This window comes from Podarcis filfolensis, assembly GCF_964270895.1.
Source record: "Podarcis filfolensis genome assembly, chromosome: 2".
NCBI lineage: Eukaryota > Metazoa > Chordata > Lepidosauria > Squamata > Lacertidae > Podarcis > Podarcis filfolensis.
The window spans coordinates 115,593,863-115,618,924 of NC_139605.1; the positions used below are offsets into that span (position 1 = coordinate 115,593,863).

The 25,062-nt window shown below is 46.3% G+C and overlaps 3 long non-coding RNA genes across 4 annotated transcripts; 1 reads left to right on the forward strand and 2 right to left on the reverse strand.

Annotated features, from left to right (window-relative positions):
- Positions 1-5,800: 5,800 nt before the first annotated feature.
- LOC310756030 lies at positions 5,801-6,182 on the reverse strand. Its single transcript, XR_014544665.1, has 2 exons — positions 6,088-6,182; positions 5,801-5,948 (listed from the first exon to the last, which is right to left on the reverse strand). It is a non-coding gene; the product is annotated as an uncharacterized lncRNA (long non-coding RNA).
- Positions 5,943-22,807, forward strand: LOC310755993. Of its 2 annotated transcripts, none has more exons than XR_014544615.1 (3): positions 5,943-6,346; positions 7,575-7,709; positions 22,275-22,807. It is a non-coding gene; the product is annotated as an uncharacterized lncRNA (long non-coding RNA). The 2 variants fall into 2 exon arrangements; XR_014544616.1 differs by lacking the exons at positions 5,943-6,346; positions 7,575-7,709 and adding exons at positions 15,715-15,850; positions 18,633-18,685.
- On the reverse strand, positions 14,438-15,428 carry LOC310756009. Its single transcript, XR_014544638.1, has 2 exons — positions 15,346-15,428; positions 14,438-14,539 (listed from the first exon to the last, which is right to left on the reverse strand). It is a non-coding gene; the product is annotated as an uncharacterized lncRNA (long non-coding RNA).
- Positions 22,808-25,062: the final 2,255 nt, after the last annotated feature.

Here is a 25,062-nt window from a genome sequence, read left to right on the forward strand (position 1 = left end):
GATTTGTGCTCGGAAACATACTATAGTTTCAGACAGGGTTGTTTCCCAGCTGTACCTGGAGATGCTGGAGATGCTGGCGATTGAACCTGGGTTATTCTGCATGTGACGTATCCTGCCAGTGCCACTGTGGGGGTCTGGGTGTAGAAACCTTTGATTTTGGCATGGGTGGAATGTACCCTATTGTACAGAATCATATATGTTGCTCTGTGCATGAATGAATGTCTCATGAATGAAAACAGCGTCAGAGTAAAAAAAGAGTTTGCCTGCTCCTGTTCTCAAGGAAGATGTCAGAGACTGAGCCTGGACCCACGGCTGCCTGGAAAACTTGGACTGCGTCACTAAACTATGGTCCTCTTAGAAGATCTGGAGCAGCCATCACAGGTAAAGCCCCACAAACAAAACCGTTTTATCACCTCCGTGGTGACACTTCACACACTTGGATATCAGTTATGAAGTAACAGATTATATGGAGATGATATTTCCAGTAATGGGTGTCTGAGCAGAGTCCCAGCTCCCTATCAGGAAGATGAGAACGAGGGTGTTTCTAGGATTATTAAACACTGAAGACATTTTTCTTAGTGTGAAAGATGTGTTGGTTGCTAGGGATACAGATTGGTCTGAGAGGAGGATGGTGATTGGTTCAAAAGCTGCTGATGTCACAAAAGCACTGGGAGGTCATTTGAGAGGCTCTCACCCAGGTGAAAGATTGTGGATTTCATGTGCATGCACACACAACCATTTTATGTGCCTCAGCATGTCTCCCACCCACAACAGGAAAGCAGTTCAAAAGGAGAAAAAAGCTATGGCCTTTCCAGATGGTTAGGATTTTTTTTTTCTGCAGGTGTATTATGTAATACAGTCGTACCTGGGTTTTCGAGCAGCCTAGTTCTCGAACGTTTTGGCTCCCAAACGCCGCAAACCCGTAAGTGTCTGTTCCAATTCGCAAACTATTTTTGGAAGCCAAATGTCTGACAGGGCTTCTGCGGCTTCCGATTGGTTGCAGGAGCTTCCTGAAGCCAGTCAGAAGCTGCACTTTGGTTTCCAAATGTTTTGGAAGTCGAACGGACTTCCGGAACGGATTCCGTTCAACTTCCAATGTATGGCTGTGTTATGTACTGAGTTGAATAGGATCCAAAATGCAGCAGTCTGATTGGTCCTAGAACAATAGGATTCAGAATGCAGCAGTCTGATTGGTCCTAGAACAATGCAGCAGTATGATTGGTCCACAGGAGCCACCCAATCCAGCTCCAGATGGAAGTGAATCCACAACCTGATTGGCCTACAGGAGAATCCTGGAATTAGCCAATCACGTGCAGCCCATTGTGTAAATAATGTATATAAAGCAGATACTGTGGGGAAACTTCCATTCCTCCTCACCACTATGAGCTGAATAAAGAGCATGAAATCCACTCTCGACTCCAAGTATATTTCAGGCTGTATGTCATTGAAGGAATAACAGTGCCTTAGTAGTGGATTTATGGGACGCGGGTTGCACTGTGGTCTAAACCACAGAGCCTAGGGCTTGCCGATCAGAAGGTCGGCAGATCAAATCTCCACGACGGGGTGAGCTCCCGTTGCTCAGTCCCTGCTCCTGCCAACCTAGCAGTTTGAAAGCACGTCAAAGTGCAAGTAGATAAATAGGTACCACTCCGGCAGAAAGGTAAACAGCATTTCCGTGCGCTGCTCTGGTTCGCCAGAAGCGGCTTAGTCATGCTGTCCACATGACCTGGAAGCTGTATACCAGCTCCCTCTGCCAGTAAAGCAAGATGAGAGCCGCAACCCCAGATTCGTTCGCGACTGGACCTAACGGTCAGGGGTCCCTTTAGCTTTACCTTTAGTAGTGGATTTATACTGGACCATCCACCCATCATTTCACTTTATTAGTTGTTTTGCAATGCTTCCCCAACACTAATGCATTCTTGCCATCTGGAGGGTGAAAGCAATCTTGTCATCTGTAGCGCAACAAAAGTGGACAAATATTAAACCTGAATATGTGTGGCATTTAAAAGTTACAGGGTTTCAGCAGGAAGCAATAGGACATGCGCTCACCAGAGTTAAAGCAGGATGTCAGCCCCAAAACTTCTGCAGGCACAAAGTGTATAAACTGTCCGTTTACCATCATGAGCCCAAATCATCATCAGCACATAATAAAAAGTATGGGAGGGGAGCGTAGTACTGACTCATCCGGCAGTGTCCTAGAGCTCTCCCTCCACAATAAATGTTGCTCCCTGGGCTTCAGAGAGGCTGAGAGCAAGCAGAGCCCACAGTGTACAAGATTCATCCATTCCGGGGGTTTTGCCACTCCCTACCTGTCCTGAGTCTCAACCATCTCTCTTTTTTTATTCTCACCCCACTCCCCTTGGAAACTTGCATCTTCTCTTCAAGTTGCTGATTGTTCAGCCCAGCCATGCCTGTCCCCACACTCCTCTCTCTGACCTTCTTCTCCCCACAGCTGCAGCCAGTTTATCTAACAGGATGTCTAATTTATGTCCAATACAAATGCGTGCAAACAACAACTTATCTATTTTAGCACCTTGCATTAAACTTTCCCTGGGGAGAGATAATAAAACCTTCAGGCCTTCCGTTGCCTGCGCTCTCTCTCTCTCTCTCTCTCTCACACACACACACCCCAAAAACCCCACCCTCTTTTCTCGTCAGTTTGTGGCTTCCATGAACATTAGGACTTTCGCCACAGATAGAAAGCAGGTCCCACCTGCCCCAGTACAAGATAGCAGCAGATTGCTCTTTTATCTGTGTGTGTCTGTCTAAACAACCTGTGTCTTGTCACCTCGGAGGGAAAGCAGTACCAAGCAAGGTGGCAAATGCACAGTGCAGGGCCCATAAATCGAGCAGGTTGTTGCTCCCAGCCTGGGAAGGAGAAATGAGCATCACATTTATGAGAAAGCAGCACTCATACACACACACACATGCATACATGCACACGGTCAAGAAGAAATCCCAGTTAGGGCTGACTGCTGAAAGGCCTTGTCATGCTCTACACACACACACACACACACACACACACACACACACACACCCTTAAGAGAAGCAACCAATGCGGACACTAAGTGAGGCCTGTCTCCCAAGGGCTGTTTAGCATTCTGGTTGCGCACACCACCGGCAAGGAGCGGGCCAAGCCCACTCAGATTTCACAGCACGTCCGCAAGTCATTGGCAGGTTTAAAGCCCTACAAAGGCAAAGCCTGAACGAGGCAGTGATGGAGTGATCGAGCGCACAGCCATACATGCCCAGGCACATATGAGAGCAGAATGGATGCATGCAGCAGCACGCTGATGTAGCCCTCATGCTCTCTCTCTTTGGGTCTGACACAAATGCACAATGGCATACCCTCCAACATTTCTCCAATGAAAATAGGGGCGTCCCATTCCATAATGATAATTTTACTACAGTGGTACCTCGGGTTAAGTACTTAATTCGTTCCGGAGGTCTGTTCTTAACCTGAAACTGTTCTTAACCTGAAGCACCACTTTAGCTAATGGGGCCTTCTGCTGCCGCTGCGCCGCCGGAGCACGATTTCTGTTCTCATCCTGAAGCAAAGTTCTTAACCTGAAGCACTATTTCTGGGTTAGCGGAGTCTGTAACCTGAAGCGTATGTGACCTGAGGCGTATGTAACCTGAGGTACCACTGTATTTATACCCCACACATCTTTTTTTTTTATAAGATATTTATTAGGGTTTTCCATTTTATACAAACAAAAACAAAAAACATTAAAAAGAAAAAATAATAAAAACACATAAATTTCATAACTTATTTTTCAATAACATATTTCCCTGACCTCCTCATGCCTCCCCTTCTTGTATTCCAGTTCAAATTATTCATCCAGCAAATCCTTATCTCATAGCATTACAGCTACACATCTTATTGGGTTGCCCCAGCCACTCTGGGCAGCTTCCAACATATATAAAAGCACAACAAAACATTAAACATTTTAAAAACTTCCCTATAAAGCATTGCCTTCAGACAGCTCCGGGAGGGGGGGGTGTGGACAACTCCATACTCTCCAACATTTCTCCCATGAAAATAGGGACAGCCTAAGGAAAAGCGGGACATTCCAAGATCAAATCAGAAACCAGGACGCCATCTCTAAATCAGGGATGTCTCTGGAAAATAGGGACACAGATGAGACGCATAAATGGCACACGTGTATTTTAATGGCAGGCTCATTTTGAATATATTTTAGAATTTTTGTTTGTTATTTTTGCTGTTTGATACAGTTTCATTTCTTGGCTATATTGCTGCTGCTATTGCTCTGCCTTCAGATTTTATTTCCATTCCTGAACCTCTCAGGATACAGGGCACTTCCAGATAGTCACTATTTTCAGGTGGGATTCAGCCACGAACCACAAATTCAGAGCACACAGTTAAAGTGAATTTGGCACTCTAGAGCAGCAAACCAACTTCCTTGTAAAAAAAAACAGGAAAGTGACAAGAAAATGCACTGGAAAGTGTTGGATAACATTTGCCTGACACAAGGTCGCCTCCCTGCAAACAAATCAGGAGGAAAGCTCAACAAACAACCAAGGTCATATAACCTAAAAACTTTTGTGCAAACAAGTGAGGATGAAAGCTCAGCAAACAGGTCATCTGAAAGCAGCCACAGTTGGTTCAAACGTGAAAGAAACATCATGAGCACAAGTAAGGAAAATGGTTGGCCACCCACTTTCTAGTTACCCCCAAGCAATTAAAAGAAAAGAAATTAAAAGTTGGATCACCTCTTGCTTATGAGTCAAGGAGGTGCAAATCAGGTAATTCCTTCCCCATCTAGGGCTGGGGGGGGGGAATTGACAAGGACAATTTCTTAGCCATTTCACCCACATTTGAATTGGCTGTTTTGTTTTGTTGGGGAAATTAAAAAGGAGGTTCCTAGACTGGAGGTTACCCACACAGAAACCCAAAGGAAAAGGATGCAGGCAGCAAGTGAAAAGATAGACCTTTATTAAAATACAAATGCACATAGGGACAGCCTTAAAATTAAGGAGGCGGCTACAAGAAATTTTTTTTACACACTTGTGGATCACACAGGTCATTTCATTTCACCAAAGGATCACAGCAACCTTAATAGTTGTAACCCAATTCCATCATTCTGAACCAATCAAAATCATTTGGCTCTTCAGATCAGCCCTCATCATAATATCATGTAATTAATTACATATAACCATTTTTCAGCATCTTTCTTTATTAAGACGTTGGCTAATTGTCCTATTCATTAAATGTCACCCAATATCCCCTTTCATCTATCTACAAAACAATTCAAGATTCATCACAATAGCCATGCCTAGCTGATTTTCTTTTCAGGTATACAGTGGCCACCATAGATTCTAACAGTTTATTTTATTTTTTGTTTTGTGGAATGGACATTCCCCACGTACAGTACCTAAAAGCGGCTAGTTCTGTGCCATGAAAGGTAGTCCATAGGCTTAAAAGAAAATGGAATAATCCAAATACAGTTTCATGAAATTATTATTTTCTCCAACAGTTTCACCTATATACTGACGTGATGTGAAATTTGAGGGGTGGAGGTGGAAAGAGAATAAGAGTGGCCACCATTTTGTTTTGGAATTTTGGGGAAAAGAAAATGGCTGCCATCGTTTTGAAAAATGGCTTCCTCTTTTGCTGCTCCCTGAGGGCCACAACCATACTGCTAGACGGTTGGCTATCTACAGAAAAAGCGCACACTTTTACTAAATCGGTGGATTGTTCCTCCAGCCACTTGCTTTCTTTGAGCGGTGCAATATTAAGTATTCCTCCAGAGAAAAAGCTGTGGTTGAAGCAGTCTCGTTTTTAAGGAAAAGAGTGTTCCATACCATCTTATTTTTAATCCTGAAGTACTAGGGAAACATTTTTTTTAATTTTTACATTTAGATGTTTAAAAATAAAATGGAACGAGAATGTCTTTCAGAAAAAGAAACAAAGAAGCAAAATCCACCTCAGAGATGTGTCGTTTGAAAAGCAAAAGTTTAAAGTTGCCCCCAGACCGGAGTTGGGTTGGCGGGGGCGAGGCTCAGAGATTAGGCATTTGTTATCAGAAATAATATTAATATTACAGAGGCCTAGTTGGGCTCAACCAGAAGCCTGGCATTTGTGGAACAATCTCTCCTCAGGCATCCTCGCATTTGAATTTCAGCTGTCTTCTTGAAGACTTTTTTTTGCCTATGGAGTTGTTTACAATTTTCTTGAGTCATTTGAGTAATTGTTTTGTACTACTTTTAAGAGGGAGGGGGTATACTTTTATATTGCCGCACCACGATCCTGATTTTGTATGAGAAGGCAGTGTGTGTGCTCAGAGTTCAGCGAAATAATCTGAAATAAGCAAGGATCAGAGAGGTTAAGTAGGTGGCGCATCGGAAGATGGCTGACAATAACATCTCTCCGACCCACACGAGGTAATTTGGAGGCTATGATGGGGGTAATTAGCCTCCTTAACCCCCCCAGGATTGTGGGGGGGACGGCCCTTGCCTGCTGTGCCCTATACCACCCCCGAATTTGTGGGGGTGGGGGCACTAGGCACAAAGCCCTCCTGTGGGATTCCGGCACTCCTGGACGCCGTCCCTGATTCGCGCTGCTAGTTGCAAGCATCTTCAAAAGAAACAATTTGGACGAGATAAATTGCACATGCTTCAAGGAAAAAGGGGAGTAAAGACTGCTGACAGAAGAGATCTCTGATAACAAGACAAGAATAAAATATGAGAAGATACGTCAAGATACGGTACTACAAATGACTGAGTGGGGAGCGGGGAAAAACCTGCCTTCCTTTTTCTTATGTGATTTAACAAGAATCCCCTCCCCTAATGAGTCAGAAACTAAGGACTTAAGCTGTGGATTTAAGGTTGTGTGGAGATAAACTTTTGAACCAAAGCAATGTTTCAAGATGAAGCTGGAAAGCTAAGAGTTTTGGAATGACGCAGTTAAAAATGCCGTCGCCATTTTGGGAGGCATTGTTGGAGCTCTTGGGTCTGGGAGGAGAAAGAGAGAAATAGAGTTGTTTACATATCGTGGATCAACTTCTCGGTGGGACTTAAGAGCGACAAATGCCAAATTTATGATGGAAAGAGCGGTGCTATCTACGAAGGAGATATATGGAAACCATCTGGACTTAGTGGAGGAACGGGAAATCCACACAGGATTATTATTTTGCTTATCGGCTTAAGGAGACTAACAGAAGAGATCGTAAAGGAAAAATAGAAATTATATGAACAAGATATGATGTGGAAACACCAAGATAAGATTGGATAGAATTATGAATTTTGTTTGGACTGATTGGGACTGATTTGGACATTAACGCAGTAATAAGAAGATGATCTGAATCCCCCTTTGGATCTTGAAGTATGGGTTCCCCCAACAAAATTAAAAAATTTGGCTTTGTAATTTAGAATTTATGTGATGTGATTTAATTTGATGTGATTGGCCAGTTAATAAAAATTATTTTAAAAAAAAGTTGAAATTTATTTTGAGAAACAATGTTGGGGGTGAGGCCATTTCACATTCCTCCTCAATTTACTGAGTCTGTTTCACACATTTTTTTTGTCAAAACACTGTTTCGCCCCATCCCTAGGCATGCCATGAGAAAGAAAATGCATGGATGCAGCTATAAATATTTGGAAACAGCAAGTGTGACCAAGAGGGAAGCAGCTGGGAGAAACTGGGAATATTCTTGGGAGACAGTCCTTGCATGGGCATAGAATGTGAAGTAAGTACTATAAATTAGTTTTTTATAAGTAAAAAAACCGAGGTGCATCAGTGAATGTTCAGGGTGAATGATCATTTTTCGCCATTGTATGTTGGACAAGTGGGGACATTTGAAACATTTATCTAGGATTGTCAACATCCACCAGATTTGGGACATTCACTGCAACTTTCCACTGTTAACATTCACAGGTAACTTTCCAGAGGTCAGTGGGAAATGTCACAAAACTTTGTGTCATGATATATTTTACACTGGCTTGATATGGAGTACCGTATGTCCTTTCTTAGTAAATGATGAAAATGACTGCGATAAGTTTGATATTTCCTGAAGGCATTCAGTTGGCAATGACATTTGTGGTAACTGTCATAATTTTCTGACTCTCTTAGGATTTATTCCTAGACATCAGTACTCACCTGCGCTGCAACATTAAGTACTTACATACACCCTCACTGATATGTACAAAAATGTGTGTGTGTCGCCTGACACATATTTCCTATAGATGCTCAGACTATTACTATGTGTTTTTGCAATGGGAACAGACAATCAGCTCAGCCAAATATTTGAAATCTGGGCTCTTCGTTCAGTGTGCTTCCATTATTATTATTATTATTATTATTATTATTATTATTATTATTAGCCTGGGCAAGTTGATGGAGATGGGGTTGCGCTCACAAATTTTCCTCAATGCCCCTGCTGCATCTGCTCTCCATCTGCATTGATTCCCACAAGGCTTTGCATGGTACAATGCACAACAGGGCTGTACCCATGAAACTTCCTGGGTTTTTTGCTGCACTTCAACAACACCATGGCTTTTGCAACATTGCATGAGCCCAACATAACTTGCTGCCAAGCCTGTATTCTTTTGCAAAGAAGAGTGCATGGCCAGGCAAAGAGGTACACTCATTCCAGATCCCCCAAGTGTCCCATGTTGGAGGGGATAGTTGGACATCCCTATTTTCATCGGAGAAATGTTGGAGGGCATGGAGTTATGTGACCAAGGGGTTTTCATTATGTTTTTATGTACAGTGGTACCTCGGGTTACATACGCTTCAGGTTACAGACTTCGCTAACCCAGAAATAGTGCTTCAGGTTAAGAACTTTGCTTCAGGATGAGAACAGAAGTCGTGCTCTAGCGACGCAGCGGCAGCAGGAGGCCCCATTAGCTAAAGTGGTGCTTCAGGTTAAGAACAGTTTCAGTTTAAGAACGGACCTCCGGAACGAATTAAGTACTTAACCCGAGGTACCACTGTATGTTGGAAGTTGCCCAGAGTAGATGCAGCAACCCAATAAGATGACCACGTAATAATAATAATAATAATAATAATAATAATAATAATAATAATAATGGAATAGGATATCCCTGTTTTCACCGGAGAAATGTCGGAGGGTATGTCATTCAATAAGTGTACATTATATGTGAGAGAGTGCCTTTAACAATGTTCTAGAAATTTCACCTGGTCCAAAACAGAGCAGCCAAAATGCTAACTGAGGACTGGTCATTATAAGCATATGGTGTAGTCAATGCTTAGACATCCACACATGCGTCCATTCCATTTCCAGGTCCAGTTTAAAGTTCTGGTAGTGACCTTTCAGGCCCTAAGAGGCTTCAGGCCAGTTCTTTGAAGAATCATCTCCTGTCTATACTTCTCCAAACCATTTGACCGTCTTTAGAGGCCCAAATGAGGTACAATGTGTGACTGCTGGATAGAGGGCCTTTTCAGTGGTGGTGCCTTGCTTGTGGAACACCCTCCCCAGAAAGGCTCACCTGGCACCTTCTTTGTGGTCTTTTCCGTACCAAGGGAAGAATATTTTTTCATAGTTTTATAGACTTGTTGTTTTATAGGCTTATAGTTTTAGTGCAGGGGTCGGCAAACTAAGGCCCGGGGGCCAATCCGAACTGCGGATGCCTCTGGGCAACGCGGAGGCGGCCAGTTTTGCTGCGATTTGCGCATGCACAGAAGCGGCTTCTGCCACCGTCTGCACATGCACACAACGGCACCTCTACCAGCGACCCGTTTCACCTAAAGGGCAGGCCGCTGGAACCGATTATGGTGGTAAGTAGAGATTCCACTGTAGTATGTTTTTAGTCTTCATGGCTTTACACTACCCAGATATGCTATAGACATGTTATGTCTTCAACTGCCCTGAAATTGCCAGGACCATAATGGCTTTTCACTACGTTATGCAGAGTCCTGAATTCCACAGGTGGGGAAAAGGAGTGGGGATGGGCTGGGGCAGGGGGGATGGGGGGGGGAGAGGCAGCCCAGCCAGACCCTTGGGGAGGGGAGGGGGAGGGATGCCAGCTGCTGCCATTCCACTCCTCCTCAGCTCTGCCAGCTGGTACTGCTCAATGCATCCAACTACGGTAGTGGGGCAACAGGAGCAGCCTAGTGGGCTGCAGGCGCACAGGAGCCCTTCGGCTGTCACAGCTGCCAACCGTAGAGACTATGTTGCTGCTGCAGAAGTGCTGCCTTGTAAACATCTGGTGTAGGTCCCTCCTCTGATGCCCAAGGCAGGTTGATGGCAACCTCAGGGTTTTTACCATATATAATCTAAGGCTCCCTCATATAACCAAGACATTTGCCAGTACAGTATTGCTACATACTCCTCTTGGTAACAGCCGTTGGGGCAGCTCAGCCAACCCCACCCTTTTCCATCAGCAGTGTGCATATATAGGGAGTATGGGGGTGGGATGGACACGGATGTAGAAAAGATTATCCCTGTTTTCATCCGAGGAATATTGGAGAGTATGCATATTTGTGCATATCCCTCATACACACACACAGCGCCCTGATATTGAATGAATTCCCCCCCCACACACACACACATCATTGTTACATACCTTCTCCCACTTATTTCAGTTAATTTTTTAAAATGAAATTTTGGAGCCATCTTATTATCAAATGTATCTCTGGGCCATGAGGACCAGAAACTTAGCTTTGGAAATTAAAAGTGGATTCTTTAAAGCATGTTTATAAGAGTTTCTAGGTCACTAAAAAGAACAAAAAACTATGCATGTTGCATAGCTCTGGGGGTTTTTTGGTGGGGGGGGGAGAGACAAAAACAATCATTCCGTACATTATTCATTTGTTTAACAATATTTACATGCAACCTGCCACATAAAACACATCCAGGCACTGCTCAACAATTAAATATTATCATCTGCAATATACTAAAAACCAAATATAACAAGAGCAGCAGACAAAAGCTTGTGACTGCAAGTATCACGAGCCATCAGCCATTCCTAAACACTGTGCCCAGAGTCACGAAAGGAACCTGGATCATGGTAGAGCATAAATTGGTAGAGCATCTTAATTTCAGGATTGATGTTGGGCAAAAGATTTCCACATTGGAGGGGTTGGACTAGATGACCCTTGTGGTCATTTTCACCTCTACAGTTCAATGGTTCAATTAGATATGCTAACTATACATTGGAAATAAAGCCTATTCTTTTGTAGGTGGGGAGTCAAAGGACAGAAATAGTTGCATCATAACGTGTATACTAGGGTTGGGGGACCTTGGGCCCTCCACAAGATGGACTACAACTCCCATCATCCCTTCCTCATTGCCCTTGCTGGCCAGAGCTGATGGGCAGCCAACATAGGGCAGACCAGGCAGTGGCATAGCGTGGGGGGTGCAGGGGGGGGGCCGGCCGCACCGGGCGCAACATCTGGGAGTTAGAGTTAGGGGGCACAAATCCACGGGTTAGGGGGCGCAAATTACTTGCCTTGCCCCGGGTGCTGACAACCCACGCTACGCCACTGAGACCAGGCCACAGTCTTCTGCTAAAAATGGGAGGGAGGAAGAGAAAAGAAGGTCATTGCTTAAGAATAATATAAAAAATCCCCCTGTCTCTTTGACTTGGTGATAGCAAACCAGGAAGTCTGGGAGGAGGAGGAGGAGGTGGCGAAATGCAAGATAAGTTTCATTTAGCCGGATGGGTGAGCAGAAGAAAGGAGGGCAGAGAGAGAGAGGAGAGAGACAGAGAGAGGGACCGATGAAGAATAGCAGCGGGGGAAGAGTGACTCTCTGCATATGTGCTCTTTCAGCGCGCTGAAAAATGTCTCTAGCAGAGGAGGCGATCGCGGCGTGAAGGGCAGGCGGCTCGCCGGATTCTCCTTCCCTGCTGTAGTTTTGCTTAACTCTATACTCATTGTAGCAAAGAGCTAGCGGTGGGACAAGCCGTAAAGATGAGTTATCGGCCCGCGACAGGCAGAAATATAACATCATGGAAATGCTAATGACTCCGCGCTGCCTTTCTTTATGGCGAGTGTAATACAGACTTCAATCATAAAAACAATCTTCCAACATTTTAATGGGCTCCATCATGCGCACGCTTGTCCGTATATTTGAAAGATAAATCAAGGCCCCCAGTTGGAATGAATTTCCCGTCAAACTCTGCTACTCGTTGGAAATTGATTGGCTTTAAGTCTGGATAGTTTTCACAGGCAGGTCTGGCTGCAGGAGGTGGGGGGCTGGCGGGGTGAGGGGCAAAGAGAGCATTCGTGCCCAGCCGGGCTTCCAGGGGCTTCCGTTTGCTGCCCAATGGAGAGTTTCAGGCAGGGCTGAGGAACCTCAGGTCCAGGGCAGAGGATAGGAAGGGGTTTGGGAAAAACCTGTGTAGAAAGTAGCCTTCTGAACAAAGGTAAAATGTCCCCTTGTTGCTCCGCCCACTTTTGTCTCCAGCTCCGCCCACCACTGGCCCCTGGAAGGTGGCCCAGAAGGGAATACGGCCCTCAAGCTCAATCGACCACCCCTGCTTCCTGCTCCCCAGCCCATTATGAACTTTTGCTTGGGCAATGCACCCAGCCAGAAACTCAGAGGGAAGTCAATCAGGTCTCTGCCATCTCTCTTAATGCAGAATAAAGGAAGCCCAGGGCCCCATCCTGCCACAATCCACGGTGTCCATGTATCTTTGTGAGATCCTGACCCTGATGAACAACCCTTTCTTGGTTCTTCACCCATGAGCCTGTTGGATATTAACAGCCATAAACTATTCCACAGTCGTCAAGTCAATGCTCACACAAGTCAATATTCCAAGCTCACCAACTCAATAATCATGTCGCTGGGCTTCGGTTATCTGTCATCACACAGAATGAGCTAAAACACATTCACACTGGAAGCATGTTCTGAAATCGGACCTTCGATCAGGTTTGCAGTGCGAATGTTACAACAATATTTCCCATAATGATCATTGGTGTTACAAGTGGTTTCCCCACCCCCATCCTTTCCCACATGAACAACAATGTGTGTGTTTTCACCTGTGAGGTTTAGATCATCTTTGAGTCTTTCACATGCTGTGTGTGTACAGCCCTGATTGTTGCTAGTGCAGAACCTAACGCAGAGTACAGAGTTGTGTAGTATCAATGGGCATCCTGGCCAATGTGGTTTTATTATTTGCATTTTAATCCCACCCTTCCTCCAGAGAGCTCATGATGCCAACACCCTCCTGCTGCTGCACTGCCGTCAACCAAGCCATGGTTTCTCATGGCATGTTGTCCAAACAGAACACTTTCAAATATAGGATGGTCCTTTGGTAGCCCATCAGATAGGGGACTGTAAAGCATAGCATGTGTCCTCAGCTGGCTCCAGGAGGCCATTCCATTTCGGAAAATGATTGATGTCCCTAGATATTATCCTCATTATCATCAGGGCCGACTTATCCATGAGGCAAGGTGAGTCTACCACCTCAGGTTGCATATCTATGGGGCAGTAGATCCAATGTAGGTCTTTATTACCCCCTTGTTCTGATATACAATAGATCTTTACTAAGCTTTTCTTCCCTAGTGGTGAGAGAGGGATGTCATTGTGTGGCTCGCCTCAGATGCCAAAATGTATTGGGCTGGTCTTGATTATCATTATTAGCATTTGTACCTCACTCCTCAGCCAAAAAGGCTTACAGAGAAGTTTACATATAGTCAATTAAAAAGAATACAATCCCTGCCCTCAGGCTTACAATTTAAAAAGACATGGCACAAAAGGGGAAAGGGACAGGGAGGGAGGAGGAAACAGTAATAGAAAAGTCTAGATAATGGACGATTTGTATGAAATGTTCTCATGTCTTGCAGCAAGGCAGAATTATTCATATAGAGTGTGTTTTGTGTGGGCACGCACACACCTGCAACCAGACTATGCAACCCACAATGGCCTTTGGCAACAGAAGAGCCCTCAGGGCAGGATTGGGGAGGGGGGCAAAAATACAGGACCCTGTTCAATGGAATGAACAGAAGGGCCTCCAAAGAGAGAGAGTACACATATTAGCATCTAAAGAGGGGAGGGGCATAAGACCATTAAGTCCAACTCATAAAATTACCAAACTGCAGCACTGCGTTGTTGTTGTTGTTTAGTTGTCTTCGTTGTGTTCGACTCTCCGTGACCCCTTGAACCAGAGCATGCCTTGGAAACTCTCACTTTCTTCTCAAAGCTTCTCCTTTTTTATGTCCATGGAGGTTTCTTGGCAAAATACTGGAGTGGTTTGTCAGTTCCTTCTCCAGGTGGATCACATTTAGTCAGCACTGCATAGCAAACGTTAAATGCACCTTCCTTAACCCATCTAAAGTCTGCGTCATGGAGCACCCTTTGAAACCAACCCATTTCAATTTAATTGTAAAACAAACCTGGATTACCAATTTGGGTTTTACGAAACTCACCAAGCTCCGAGTTCATTAGGATGTGACGCGCCGGTGGGAACCAGCGTTCAGCCTACACAAGCGCTCTTCATTTGTATTCAATTGGATCTGAAGATTTATTCTTGGAAAGAAATCTCTTGAATTTCATTTGTGCATCGGGGAAGCATGATTCATTCCGGCATTGGTCTCATCCCATTTTATCTGCTATAATATTAATAATAATACAGTTATAATTACCGGGATTACGGCATCAGTTCATGACAGTCAATTGGCCCTGCATATAAATATTGTCACTAGGGATGAAGTTAAAAACTGGAGCCAGTTGGCGTGGCTGGGAAAGAAAACCTGCGTCAAGGCTGACAGCCACAGACAGCTGACTCAAGCCATATATTTTCAGCTAGTAGCTACCTGAACCATTGCTTGTTTCTTGGAAACCATGGGCCTCCAAGAATCTGTTCTTTGCTCACTTCCTGATCCAGGCACACTCTGGTGCCACAAAGCCCCCAGCCCAACCTGCTTCTTTCTCTCTATATCTACCTAAGCTCCCTTCCAGAACTGATCTCATCTTACCTCCCCAGTCTGTGGTTTTGTCTTGGCCCAATCATCCCGCTGGGAAAAGCCCAACCTTGAGAAGATCCAGGTCTTCCATATCTCTCCCTTGAAAGTCCTGAACCTTCATGAAGAGGCTGGGACAGCAAGACCTCTCACAAGCATGCATAGCCATTTGCCCCTTTCTGAATGGGGGCATGAACCTACCGTCACGTACTGGGCCGGCCCACCCATGAGACAAGGTGAAGTGACTGTCTCTGGCAGCAGGATCCATAGGGGCAGCAGATCCAGCCTCGAATGAATGCATCGCCTGCTACAGCTGTGGCGCACTCCTTGGATGTCGAATTTGCTGCATTCTCAGCAGCCCTCCCCCCAGTACAGCCTCTACAGAGACCTCTTCTCAAATAGAGGGCACTGGTAGTCTCCTCCCACCCCTGTACCTAATGTAGATCTCCACTCACTACTTCATCCTTGGAGGTGGTGGTGGTACATTTTGTGGTTTGCCTCAGGTGTCAAAATATCTTGGGCCACCCTGATCATGGCCAACAAAGCTGGTCTGCCTCTTCCACAGGACTGAAATAGCAAGTCTGAGTCTTGTACCTGCAGCAACTCTACTGCTAGGTACTCCTGGCTTGAATACGTAGCCACGCCCACATGCTGATATCATAAAGGTAACTAGGAGAGCATGGCCACACCCACAAGCTGATGCCATAAACGCAGTTGGGGAGGTATCACCCCCTTCAAATGCTGATGTCATAAACGCAGCTGAGGCAGTATGGCCACACCTATATGCTGATGGCATAAAGGCAGCTTTACAAATAATAAGTATTAGTTGTTTGTGTGTTTTTGTTTTTCATGTGCAAGAAAGCAGTGGCGAAGGACTGTTGTCCATCTCAGCTTCAGTAGGGAAGGACTCTGGCAGTCCAGGGTTTGGCTCCCAGCCATTTCTCCTGACGATGTTTCTGGGTGAGTGGAGCTGGCCAGATTCCAGTGGATTTTTATTGGTCTATAAATGCCAACTCTGCTCTTCGATGAAGGGCTGAATGGGGAGGCAGTGAACTGAGCCATACTGAGCTGCTCTCCCTCAACGGACACTCTAATCCGCCAGCTGTGTGGGAGCCTTGCTGAACTCTTGCATCCCGTTTCCCCATGAGTAGAACGGCAGCGCTTTGCTCTTACTAGCTCAAGTCCCTCCTGCTGATGGGTCCCTTCTTCCCTTCCTCCCCAAAATAATAAAAACGTGGGAAGGAGCATTTCAGGATTAGTTTTCATGGGAAGAAGGAGCACATCAGACTTAACGATGAGGACTGGGCACACTCTGCGCTTTCAATAATTTAACAAACTTACAGAGTTACCGTATTTTTCGCCCTATAGGACGCACTTTTTCCCCTCCAAAAATGAAGGGGAAATGTGTGTGCGTCCTATGGGGCGAATGCAGGCTTTCACTGAAGCCTGGAGAGCGAGAGGGGTCAGTGTGCACCGACCCCTCTCGCTCTCCAGGCTTCAGGAAGCTATCCGCAAGCCTTGGGAGAGTGGGAGTTCCTGCCGGTCTCCCAAGGCTTGCGGAGAGCTGCCTGCATCCCGAAGCCTGGGGTGCACTGAGAAGCGCCCCCTGGGCTTCGGGCAGCTCTCCGCAAGCCGTGGGAGCCCGGCGCGAAGTCGCGCCAGTCTCCCAAGGCTTCCGGAGAGCTGCCTGCATCCTGAAGCCCGGGGCGCGCTGAGAAGCGTGCCCCGGGCTTCGGGCAGATATCCGCAAACCTGGGGAGACTGGCGCGACTTCCCGCCGGGCTCCCGAGGCTTGCGGATAGCAGCCTGTTCTGGGGGCTGGGGTCGGGGGAAGCTCGGGCTTCCCCAGCCCTGCGCCTGGGGGGGAAATAATTTTTTTTCTTTATTTCCCCCCCCCCCAACTAGGTGCACCCTATGGGCCAGTGCGCCCTATGGGGCGAAAAATACGGTATGTGCCAAGGTGGCCAAATGACCTTTATATAGTACACAAATTAATGTAGTTTACATAGCTTTGCATAATTTCTTCCACTTCTGCAAAACATGGGGGGTTGATCTGACAGCACCACCTTTCCCAACCTGGAAAGAGCCGTGTCAGTAGGAAGCGGTAGGAGTTTCTCCAATTTTTACGCTGGTATTGATGGGAGCAGTAGCTGCAGCTGCCCCTGTTGGCAAGCCAGAGGAACAGCCCTGAAGATGGCAATGGCGGTGCTCTAAAGGAGCATAAGACGTTTACAGCCATCTGGGATGGATATGTTGTATATATTGTTATGAGCAAGGGGAAGCACCGGAGCATTGTATTGGGGGAAATTGCTTGCAAAAATGTGTAGACAAAACGGCATGCAAAAAGGTGTTTATGTTGAGAAATTTGCGCTAAAATGCTGATGGAGTTTCATGAGGATTTTAAAAGCAAATAAGTAAATTGCAAGTTGCTGGAGAAATGCAGTGAACTGAATGTAAGACTGGATAAAATAAGAAACTGAGAGAACTGAAATGGACAGATCCATCCATCCGTACTGCAGAGTCCCTAGGGTGGGCGCTCAACATGTTGCCAAGAAAAAGGAAATGCGTCCTCCGGACACATGCATGGGTGCAAGTTTAGACATAAATGTAAAGAGAAATACAACACATCTCACCAGAGCAGGGGCGTTTGGGAGCTGTGATTCAAAGCACCTTGAGGACACGAAATTGGGAAAGGATGCCCCCAAGCAATAGGAACTGCTGAATGATCTGTTCCGGGAGTGGGGAACTTTTTACAGCCCAATGGCTGCAAGGTAACCTTCTAGCGGTGGGCAGGGGGTGGGGGACTCGTGTCAGTGGTGGGTGGGGCCAGAGGTGAGAAGTAGGTGGAGCAATAAAATGTGGCTTTGACCTTTGCACAATAGGCTACATTCCAGCCATGCGATAGCCAGAGGTTTCTATGCACATCCTTCATCCAGGCAAAGAAGAGGCACAATCCCACTTCTAGGAGACCTTGAAGCCAGTGTCGGAGCAAGCCAATCGGGTGCCTGGGTTGGCGCGCGTGCCATGCACCCAAGGATGGGGCCAGCCGCCCGCAGGGTGGGGCGAGCTGGGACAGGATGCTCCGCAGGGCCTCTGAGGAGTCTGTCTGCCTCCTCCCACTCAGCCACCCTATATCTGAGGGGGAGGCGGCTGGCGGACCATTTGGGGCAGCGCAGAGCCTGTGGGCGTCCAAGCCACTGCGTCACTCCCAGGAGAGATGTGTGGCTCGGGCGCGCTGCGTGCTGCTTGGCATTTTGTCACCCCCCTCTGTGGTGACACCCAGGGCGGACCGCACCCACCTCATCCCCCTTCCTCTGTCGCTGCTTGGAGCCAGGCAACAGGAAGACACCGAATGGGACCAGTGAAGGGGACTCATTAGCTGAGATAGCTCAGTCTGTAGAGCATGAGGCTTAATCTCAGGGTTGTGGGTTCATCCCCCACACTGGGCAAAATGTGGGTTTCTGCAATGCAGGGGGTGGACTAGATGACCCTTGTGGCCCCTTCCAACTGCAATTCTATGAAAAGCCTAGAAAGTCAGACTAGGCCCCCAGGCCTGAGTTGCCCTACACTTGATCTATTCTATGCAAAAGGCAGAGAATAAAAAGGCTTTGGGTGTGCATGGGTGTGTGGAACAGAAGTAAGGAGCAGCAGACAAATACACCAGCCCATACACCAGAGTCAGCAAGAAACTCATGTCTATTTATTCATTTCCTTATTTTATTGTACATCTATTTATTTACAGCATTTATCTCCTGCCTTTCCCACTGAAATTGCTCAAGGCCGCATACAAAGGAGGTAAAATAACCATAAAAAGCATAAAACCATTAAACCCACAAAAGACAAAGGAATAAAACGTACTGAGAAAGCAGCAGCAGGCAGAATGAATTTGGGGTCTGGGTGTTTCCCCCACCACCCCCAAGGTTTTGATAAACAGAAATGTTTTCACTAGTCACCAGAAGACAAATGGTGTCATAAATCTGGCAGGGTTTCATCCAAGGGGGGCTGAAAAAGGTTCTGCCTTATGTACTACCAACCCTCCAAATGCAGGACCTCACCAAATAATCAGAAGGGCCAAGAAGCAGGCTTTTCTGCTCTGGTGTCATATTGCAACCTGGACAGTCAAGAGCAAAGCAGTTATATGCTAAGGGAGATTTACAGTGCATGTTTATACATGCCTACTCAGAAGTAATTCCCACTGAATTCCATGTGGGCTTGAAACCCAGGAATGAAATCTGGGCCCAAAATAACATACTGAAATATTTGCAGAATAGGGTCTCCTAGTGGGTCCTGAATTAAATGAGGTGCATAGAGTAGAGGTCTGAGGAAGAGCCTTTTGTGTGGTGGCACCACATCCGTGGAGCTGATACACAGAAGTGTTTCTCCCCCCAGCTTTATATTCTTGTGAATAAAAAGTCATGTCTTCTTCTTCTTTAGGCTTTTAGAGGCTGATGCTTTGAGTCATTTTTATGATGCTATTAATTACTTAATTTATGAGAATATTTAATGTTCTTGCTTATTATGTTCTATATTAGCCTCTTTTTGTAATCTGTGCAAGGCAGAATAGAAATCTCTCAGTAAATGAATAAATACACTTTCAGCAGACTCCCCAGGGTTAGAATCTTCACACTTCAAGCAGCTAGGGAAGGGTCACATTAATGGCATGTCACCAAAAGGTGAGCCAGCATGTAGAAAATTAGCATGCTAGCAAAACAACGACTCTGTTGGATTACATCCAGGAGGGCTTTCTGTGTATGTGTTGCCATGTGCCTTGCTAAACTTATAAATCAGCCCTAAGTAAGAGAAGTTTAGTTCTAAGCTCCATGGGCAATGGTTCTTAAATTAACCATGGGTCTTTCGAATGACATTTTCGGGGTGTTAATTTCATATGTCAGCAGGAAGTGCTGTAGTTCATATTAGTGCCTTGGGGCTCTCTCAAACTCCTCTAGTTCCTCTTCTACCAGGGGCTTATAGGTGGACTTCATTCCAAATGTGTGATGAAGCAATAAAGTACTGTTGTGTTTGCAAAGACTGCCTCTGCCAGTCCCAATGAGGTCCAACCATCCCAGTTCTTAACCAGAGTAGACCAGTCACTAGAACAGTGGCCAATAACTTGTGGACGTCCAGATGCTGTATTACATCCCTCATCAGACCCAGCCAGCATAATCCAATTGTGAGGGATGATGGGAGTTGTAGTCTAGCAATATCAAGAAGCCCCATGCACTAGAATTATATACAATGTCAACCAAGATATTCCCGACTTCTGCTTATGTGTTTTTCTAGCAAAACGGTTTGTAAAGCTTGCCAAGTATGGGGCACAACATCAAGTCCTCCTGAAATTTCTAGCCCTTTATCCCTACTTGCTCCTGATTGGAAGCAAAGCATGTGTCTCCTCCACAGTGCTTTTGGTATGGCCAGGGCTGCTCTGGAAAGGCCAGTGATAGAGGATTTGCTCTGCAAGCAGAAAGCCCCAGCTTTGATCCCTGGGGTCTCCAAAGTTGGGGAAGACTGGAGAGGGGCTTCCAGTCATTGTAGACCAGTCTTCCCCAAACCGATGCCCTCCAGATGTTCCTGGGCTCCTGACTCCCATCGTCCCTTATCATTGACCATGCTAGCTGAGGTTGATGGGAGCTGTAACTCTGAGCAATTTTGCTTGAGGACTGAACTCACCTGAACAAAAGTGGCACACGGGAGACCTTGTTGATCTTTTTACCCCCTCCCACTGCGAGAATCTCCTGATCTGATGTTTTGAGAAAGGAGGAGGCAGAAACTGCTCTTCTACTCTTCCGCTCCTGACTGACTGCCTGACTCTGTGTGTGGAGAGAGTCTTATCTATGCAGTGACTAGATGGCTGAGAGGGAGCTGTAACATTCATGCAAGCTAGTAGTTCTTTAGTTTGTAGTAGCTATTAGAAATAAAAGAAGTTATGCTTCACGGCTAGCTCCCACGTTATTTATACTCTGCTGAGTCTGGTGCTCACAATGCACAATTGTGGGTCCAGTGCACTGGGACCTGCTTTCCAGGACTGGAAGATCTCTGAAAGTGCTCCAGTTGCCTAGCCCAGTCGGGGAAGAACCAGTTATTGAGCCCAGTCGCTGCACATCGGTTGAAAGGCGTACTGACAGACCTACCCATCACTTCAAATCTGGCAGGCAAAAAGAAAGGACCCAGAGATTATGTTTTCTTCTAATTTCATTCTGGAAAGTGGGCCTGACCTTTCAGGTTGAGATGTCAAGTGCTCCCTAACACACACCTCAGAAGCTGCAGTGATATCAAAGCTGGTGAATGTTATTGCAGAGAGTCCAGGTTCCCAGGTTGAAGAGGGCGGTCATCACCGTCAGTATAGTAGGTCAGTGTAGGAGAGCAAAGGTCAGATCTTCCTTCAGAGAAGCAAGATGATCTTTAGGCACCTTCCAGAAGGGATCCATCTATTGAGGCTTGCTGCCCCTGGAGGCAGCCGTAGGAATAAGCCCCAAACCAGGGCTTTGATGCATTACAATCTCCAAACAACTCTCAGCTGCTGCAGTTCAGATGCAAATACCACTTATTGTTATGGTAATTTGGCTGTGATTTAAAGGAAACACTCCCCAGCTGGGCAGCGACCACGCAACCACACCTGCAGCTTTAATATTTTTGTAATTGAGGGTGATGAGGGGCCGGTTGCTGGTTCCGCTGATTAAAAAAAAAAAGTGGAGGTAAATTATGAGCCTGGTAGAAAAACCTTATTAATCACAGATTTGAACTGTCGCTGAATTAGGGGGATGGTAAATCTCCCCTGGCACGAGCCATGTCCGCTGCGGCCTATTAGAAAATAAATCTGGGCAGCTCCAGCCCTCAGCCACATCTTTTCCCTGAGTCAATTAATCTGGTAATTGGTTTTGAAAGGACATCAAGTGATTATCGGAGACAGATAGCAAGAGGTAGCTGGTGGGTGGGAGGCAGGAGTTCCTCCCAGGCTCTTGCAGTCGCATGCTAGATGTTAAAATACACCAGGGAAACCTGTGGCCCCCTAGATCAGGGGGCAGGAGGCCTGTGGTCCTCCATGTGTCGTTGGGACTCCAATTCCCATCAGCCCCAGCCAGCATGGTCAGTAGTCAGGGGTGATGGGAGCACATCTACAGGGCCACAGGTTCCCCCTCCCTCCTCTAGATGACTCCAGGAATCAGCATCCCTGATACTTCAAGGAAGGGTGTGCTTAAATGGATATCTCAGTTGGTTAGAGCATGGTGCTGATATTACCAAGGTTGCAGATTTGATCCCCATATGGGACAGCTGCATATTGCTGCACTGCATTGCAGTAGATTGGAGTAGATCAAGGTCCCTTCCAGCTCTTTGATGGGGTAGCTCATGTCACCCTAAAGAACCTACACCCACTTTTTCTTTTAAGAGACAGAACACCTTGATGAAGAATTGGCTATAACAGCAGTGCATGTGTTTCTCACATGACATATGGGAGTGCTTTTGGAAAACGTTGCATCAGGACTGTCCGCTGGTATGTATATTTCAAGAAGAATGCATCTGATAGAGTACAAGGTGCTACGAGCTCTGCTTTACTTCAACAGACTGACATGGCAGATATTTCAGGGGGAAATCACAAACAGGACTTGGGAAAAACAAGACATACATGAACGACTAACTCCAGTGTAACATTTTCATCTATGCACACCTCTGTGGGAATAATTATAAAAGTTCTTCCTTGTGGGCAAAGAAAGGCAGTGTTTTGTTACTTGTACGCAATGCTTAATGTGCACTAAGGATGTAATTCTGAGCGCACTTATATTGTGTTGTGTGAAACTGCAGCTATGATTCAGCTTCCAGCCGACTTTGGAACTGCAACGCCTAAAGGGTTCTCGTGTGAAATTCAAACAACTTCAGAAGTAAGATTCATTAAAATCAATGCAACTTACTTCCTGGAAGCAAGCACCTGTGTGAGCTGAAGAAGATGTATTCATGCTTTTGAGAAACTTGAGAAACACTGACAGGGAAAAGTGCACAGTGGTGGGAAAGTTATTACGGTAGGGCTGGCATACATCCGGATTTCAAAGGCAGAATTGATGTTCAGGGGGGAATTCCCAACAATTTTGGGGTCTTCCAAAAAAGCTTTCAGGGTGTCCTAGATTTTACTTGTTGAAATATAGCAACCTTTTCTGACATAGCGCCTTAAGTGTGTTAGTTACCACTGCAGTACCTTTTGCCCCAGAGCTGATGAGGCTGGCGTCTCACGCTAAATGACTTGCTGTATTTATGCTCAGTGGGAGGCGAAATGTGATGGCACCCTTCACCGGGCAGAAGCGAGTGCTCCCGCTGCCTCTTCAGCAACTTAGCCGGAACCCCCTGCCATCTTTGATTCAATTACAGTCTTTACACATGCTTTGTTCTGAACCATAAAGGCAACCCCCTGAGCCTCTGAAGGCAGGAAGAATGAACCGCAGGCTGCTGCGATTAAAACTGCAGGAGAAGCCATTGCATCTCCTAGCCAAAAGAGACAGCTCAGCTTGGTTGCTTAGAAATAGATCCCGGTCAGAGGTCAGTGGCCCCCAGGGATGTGTGCATATGAGACCTTTGGAAAGAAACACAAATGCCAACCAACGCATACAAACAGGTGCCCCCCACTAGGGGGAGCGAGAGCATAACAGATTGAGTGTGCCCAAGAGGCTGGTCATGAAATCTAAAAGGAGAAGTTGCCCTCTCTCCTCTCTGAGCCTTATCCCTAAGGCTGGAGGGGAGCGAGAACATTACATTGTCTGGCTCATCGTTGCAGTAACTGCTGTCAAACAGACGTCTGCTTTCCTAATTTTACAGATGTGGTTGGGTTGGGAGTGGTTGGGTTCCGAAGCCTTCAAGGAGTCTGTGGCTTAGCTGGCATTTGAACCCAAGAGCAAGGTTCTGCCCACTGAACAATCCTTCATTTGTACTGCTTATACATGTCTTCCCCCTTCATGGATCACTGCCTTGCCATGGCGAAGGGGCTTGAATAACTCAGAGAAGCTATGAGCTATGCCGTGCAGGGCCACCCAAGATGAACAGGTCATAGTGGAGAGTTTTGACCAAACGTGATCCACCTGGAAGAGGAACCGGCAAGCCACTCCAGTATCCCTGCCAAGAAAACTCCATGGACAAAGACAACAGGCATATAAAAGTTATGATGCTGGAAGATGAGCCCCTCAGGTCGGAAGGCGTCCAACATGCTACTGAGGAAGAGCAGAGGACAAGTACAAGTAGATTCAGAGCTGATGAAGCGGCTGGGCCAAAGCCGAAAGGTCGCTCAGTTGCGGATATGCCTGGAAGCGAAAGGAAAGTCCAATGCTGTAAAGAAAAATATTGCATAGGAATCTGGAATGTAAGAACCATGAACCTGGGTAAGTTGGATGTGGTCAAAAATGAGACAGCCATACACATAAATAAAGGTAAAGGTAAAGGGACTCCTGACCATTAGGTCCAGTCGTGACTGACTCTGGGGTTGCGGCGCTCATCTCGCTTTATTTGCCGAGGGAGCCAGTGTACAGCTTCCAGGTCATGTGGCCAGCATTATTAAGCCGCTTCTGGTGAACCAGAACAGCGCATGGAAACGCCATTTACCTTCCCGCCAGAGTGGTACCTATTTACTGTATCTACTTGCACTTTGACGTGCTTTCGAACTGCTAGGTTGACAGGAGCAGGGACCGAGCAATGGGAGCTCACCCCATCACGGGGATTCGAACCACTGACCTTCTGATTGGCAAGTCCTAGGCTCTGTGGTTTAACCCACAGCGCCACCCACGTCCCTCATACACCTAAATAGGGAGCCACAATGGGATTCAGCTGTTAGAATGGGTTCAGATCCCCGCTCAGCCACAAAGCAGAATGACTTTGGACTGCTCACTCAGTCTGACCTACCTCATAGGGTTATTGCGAGGGGGGCAAATGGGAGCAGGGGGGAAACCTTGTTGCTGCCCCGAACTCCTTGGAAGAAGAGAGGGACATAAATGGAACGGATAACATGCCATGCAAGTGGTGGGGCAGTGGGCTGCTTTTGCCACCCATCCCCCACAAAAAAGTAATATGCAATTCTAGGTGTGCGCGCATACAATGGCATGTTTGTATGCTTATTTTTCATGATCCAGTCATCTTGGCCAAATCACAGGCTGCTGAATCTAACTGATAGGCAACTGTGGCTCCCACCATCCCTAATCATT